We start from the raw sequence: 4,836 nt of genomic DNA on the forward strand, positions 1-4,836 counted from the left end.
GTACCGTGCGCGCACGCGTCAATGACCGCACATGACTTCATTAAAGCAACACGTGCCTGGCGATTTGAGAGGGTTTCTGAACCCATTTTGGCGCCAAATGCTGATAGAAAGGAATAAAAGGATCAAGGATTGAGGGGAATGCAATCAATCTAGCATATAGCATAATTAGGATTAGTTTAGAGTTAGTTTTAGAGAGAGAAGCTCTCACTTCTCTCTAGAATTAGGATTAGGTTTAGGTTAATCTCTCTTCTTAGATCTAGGTTTAATTCATGCTTTGATTCACTTTTTCTTTACCAATTCTTAATCTTCTCCTCCTCCTCTTTCTAGTTATGTGCTTTAATAATTGTAATTCTTCATTTTGTTTTGGATAGATTGTTGTTCCTTTGTTTTCTTTCAATAATGCAATTTGAGGTAATTCATGATAATTGTGATTTCCTTGATTGTTGTTGTTAATTCTTTTCAATAATTGTTGTTAGACTCTACTCTTGTTGTTGATTCACTATGCTTTTCTTTTGTGCCTTCCAAGTGTTTGATGAAATGCTTGGTTGGGTTTTAGTGTAGATTTTGTTCCTCTTGGCCTAGGTAGAGTGATTAGTGACACTTGAGTTATCTAATTCCTTTGTTGATGTTAATTAGAGATTGCTAATTAATTTGACTGCCTCTAAAGCTAGTCATTCCTTTAGGAGTTGATTAGGACTTGAGGAATCAAATTGATTCATCCACTTGACTTTCCTCCATGGTTAGAGGTTAACTAAGTGGGAGCAATGAACAATTCTCATCACAATTGAGGAGGATAACTAGGATAGGACTTCTAGTTCTCATATCTTGCCAAGACCATTGTTAGTGTTAGTTTATTTCCTTTACCATTTATATTTCTTGTATAAAATCTCAAAAACCCTAAAATAACTCACAACCAATAACAAGACACTTTATTGTAAGTCCTAGGGAGAACGACCCGAGGTTCCAATACTTCGGTTTATAAATTTTAGGGGTTTGTACTAGTGACAAACAACTTTTTGTATAAAAGGATTATTGTTTGGTTTAGAAACTATACTTTACAACGAGAATTCATTAGTGAAATTCTAAACCGTCAAAAATCCAATCATCAGCTAACCTTGAACCTGAAAGGACCTTGAAGCAAAAACTAAGAGAAGTTAAAGCACAACTCTCTGTAGAGGACCTAACAGAAATCTTCAAAGAAGAAGACATGGCAGCCGAAAACAACAACAATGCCAACAATGCAAGAAAGGTGCTGGGTGACTTTGCTGCACCTACTCCCGACTTCTATGGGAGAAGCATCTCTATCCCTGCCATTGGAGCAAACAACTTTGAGCTTAAGCCTCAATTAGTTTCTCTAATGCAACAGAATTACAAGTTCCATGGACTTCCATTGGAAGATCCTCATCAGTTTTTAGCTGAATTCTTACAAATCTGTGACACTGTTTGTGACACTGTTAAGACCAATGGGGTTAACCCTGAGGTCTACAGACTTATGCTATTCCCTTTTGCTGTAAGAGACAGAGCTAGGATATGGTTAGACTCACAACCTAAAGAAAGCCTGAACTCTTGGGAAAAGCTAGTCAATGCCTTCTTGGCAAAGTTCTTTCCACCTCAAAAATTGAGTAAGCTTAGAGTGGAAGTCCAAACCTTCAGACAGAAGGAAGGTGAATCCCTCTATGAAGCTTGGGAAAGGTACAAACAATTGATCAGAAAGTGTCCTTCTGACATGCTTTCTGAATGGAGCATCATAGGTATCTTCTATGATGGTCTGTCTGAACTATCCAAGATGTCATTGGACAGCTCTGCTGGAGGATCTCTTCACCTGAAGAAGACGCCTGCAGAAGCTCAAGAACTCATTGAAATGGTTGCAAATAACCAATTCATGTACACTTCTGAAAGGAATCCTGTGAACAATGGGACGAATCAAAAGAAAGGAGTTCTTGAGATTGATATTCTGAATGCCATATTGGCTCAGAATAAAATATTGACTCAGCAAGTCAATATGATTTCTCAAAGTCTGTCTGGAATACAAGCTGCACCAGGCAGTACTAAGGATGCTTCATCTGAAGAAGAAGCTTATGATCCTGAGAACCCTTCAATGGAAGAGGTGAATTACATGGGAGAACCCTATGGAAACACCTATAATCCTTCATGGAGAAATCATCCAAATCTCTCATGGAAGGATCAACATAGATCTCAACAAGGTTTCAACAACAACAATGGTGGAAGAAACAGGTTTAGCAATAGCAAGCCTTTTCCATCATCTTCTCAGCAACAGATAGAGAATTCTAAGCAGAGCCACTCTGACTTAGCAACCATGGTCTCTGATCTAATCAAAATTACTCAAAGTTTCATGACTGAAACAAGGTCCTCCATTAGAAATTTGGAGGCAAAAGTGGGTCAGCTGAGTAAGAAAGTTAATGAACTCCCTCCTAGTACTCTTCCAAGCAATACAGAAGAGAATCCAAAAGGAGAGTGCAAGGCCATTAACATGACCGAATTTGGAGAGGAGGAAGAGGCAGTGAGCGCCACTGAGGAAGATCTCAATGGACGTCCACTGGCCTCCAATGAGTTCCTTAAAGAGGAACCATGGGAATCTGAGGCTCACACTGAGACCATAGAGATTCCATTGGATTTACTTCTGTCATTCATGAGCTCTGATGAGTATTCTTCCTCTGAAGAGGATGAAGATGTCACTGAAGAGCAAGTTGCTAAATATCTTAGAGTAATCATGAAGCTAAATGACAAGTTATTTGGTAACGAGACTTCGGAGGATGAACCCCCTTTGCTCACCAAAGAATTGGATAACTTGACTAGGCAGAAATTACCTCAAAAGAGACAAGACCCTGGGAAGTTCTCAATACCTTGTACAGTAGGCACCATGACCTTCAAGAAGGCTCTGTGTGACCTAGGGTCAAGCATAAACCTCATGCCTCTCTCTGTAATGGAGAAGCTAGGTATCTTTGAGGTATAAGCTGCAAGAATCTCACTAGAGATGGTAGACAATTCAAGAAAACAAGCTTATGGACTTGTAGAGGATGTTCTGGTAAAAGTTGAAGACCATTACATCCCTGCTGATTTCATAGTCCTAGAGACTAGGAAGAGCATAGATGAATCCATCACCCATGGCAGACCCTTCCTAGCCACTGCAAAGGCTGTGATTGATGTTGGCAGAGGAGAATTGATCATTCAAGTGATGAAGAATCCCTTGTGTTTAAGGCTCAAGGATATCCCTCTGTAACCATAGAGAGGAAGCATGAAGAGCTTATCTCAAAACAGAGTCAAACAGAGCCCCCACAGTCAAACTCTAAGTTTGGTGTTGGGAGGCCACAACCAACTTCTAAGTTTGGTGTTGAACCCCCACATTCAAACTCTAAGTTTGGTGTTGGGAGGTTCCAACATTGCTCTGAGTATCTGTGAGGCTCCATGAGAGACCACTGCCAAGCTACTGACATTAAAGAAGCGCTTGTTGGGAGGCAACCCAATGTTATATTTATCTATTTTTCCTTTGTTATTTTATGTTTTCTACAGGATGATGATCATGGGAAGTCACAAAATCAATTGAAAAAGCAAAAACAACATGAAAAACAGAAAAGAAAAATAGCACAACCTGGAGGAAAACTTGCTGGCGTTTAAATGCCAGTAAGGGCAGCAAATGGGCGTTTAACGCCCAGTCTGGCACCATTCTGGGTGTTTAACGCCAGAAAGAGGCACCAAACTGGCATTAAACGCCAGGAAAGGGCAAGAAGTTGGCGTTAAACGCCAGAAATGGGCACCAGCCCGGCGTTTAACGCCAGAATTGGCATAAAGAGCATTTTTGCTCGCCACTTGGTGCATGAATGAATTTTTCTTGACAGCTCAAGATCTGTGGACCCCACAGGATCCCCACCTACCCCACCACTCTCTCTCTTCTTCACCCATTCACCAATCACATCAACACCTCTTCCCCAAAAATACCTCACCTATCAAATCCCACTTTTCTCTTCACCACTCACATCCATCCTTCATAAAACCCCACCTACCTGACCATTCAAATTCAAACCACTTTCCCTCCCAAACCCACCCATTATGGCCGAACTATACACCCCCTCTCCACACAACCTAAACACTACTTCTCCCCCTTGGCCGAACCACAAAGCCACCTCCATCTCCTTTATTTCTTCTTCTTCTACTCTCTTCTTTCTTCTTTTGCTCGAGGACGAGCAAACCTTCTAAGTTTGGTGTGGTAAAAGCATTGCTTTTTGTTTTTCCATAACCATTTATGGCATCTAAGGCCGGAGAAACCTCTAGAAAGAGGAAAAAGAAGGCAAAAGCTTCCACCTCCGAGTCATGGAAGATGGAGAGATTCATCTCAAGGGTGCATCAAGACCACTTCTATGAAGTTGTGGCCATGAAGAAGGTGATCCCCGAGGTCCCTTTCAAACTATAAAAGAGTGAATATCCGGAGATCCGACATGAGATCCGAAGAAGAGGTTGGGAAGTTCTTACCAACCCCATTCAACAAGTTGAAATCTTAATGGTTCAAGAGTTCTATGCCAATGCATGGATCACCAAGAACCATGATCAAACTGTGAACCCGGACCCAAAGAATTGGCTTACAATGGTTCGGGGGAAATGCTTAGATTTTAGTCCGGAAAATGTAAGGTTGGCATTCAACTTGCCCATGATGCAAGGAGATGAACACCCTTACACTAGAAGGGTCAACTTTGATCAAAGGTTGGACCAAGTCCTCATAGACATTTGTGAATAGGGCACTCAATGGAAGGGAGATTCAAGAGGGAAGCCAGTTCAACTGAGAAGGCATGACCTCAAGCCTGTGGCTAGGGGATGGTTGGA

General features: G+C 41.3%; 1 non-coding gene across 1 annotated transcript; it reads right to left on the reverse strand.

The window, feature by feature from the left end:
* Positions 1–1,624: 1,624 nt before the first annotated feature.
* LOC112708543 (small nucleolar RNA R71) lies at positions 1,625–1,732 on the reverse strand. The gene has a single exon (XR_003156397.1). It is a non-coding gene; the product is annotated as a small nucleolar RNA R71 (small nucleolar RNA).
* Positions 1,733–4,836: the final 3,104 nt, after the last annotated feature.

This window comes from Arachis hypogaea, chromosome 8, assembly GCF_003086295.3.
Source record: "Arachis hypogaea cultivar Tifrunner chromosome 8, arahy.Tifrunner.gnm2.J5K5, whole genome shotgun sequence".
Lineage (NCBI taxonomy): Eukaryota > Viridiplantae > Streptophyta > Magnoliopsida > Fabales > Fabaceae > Arachis > Arachis hypogaea.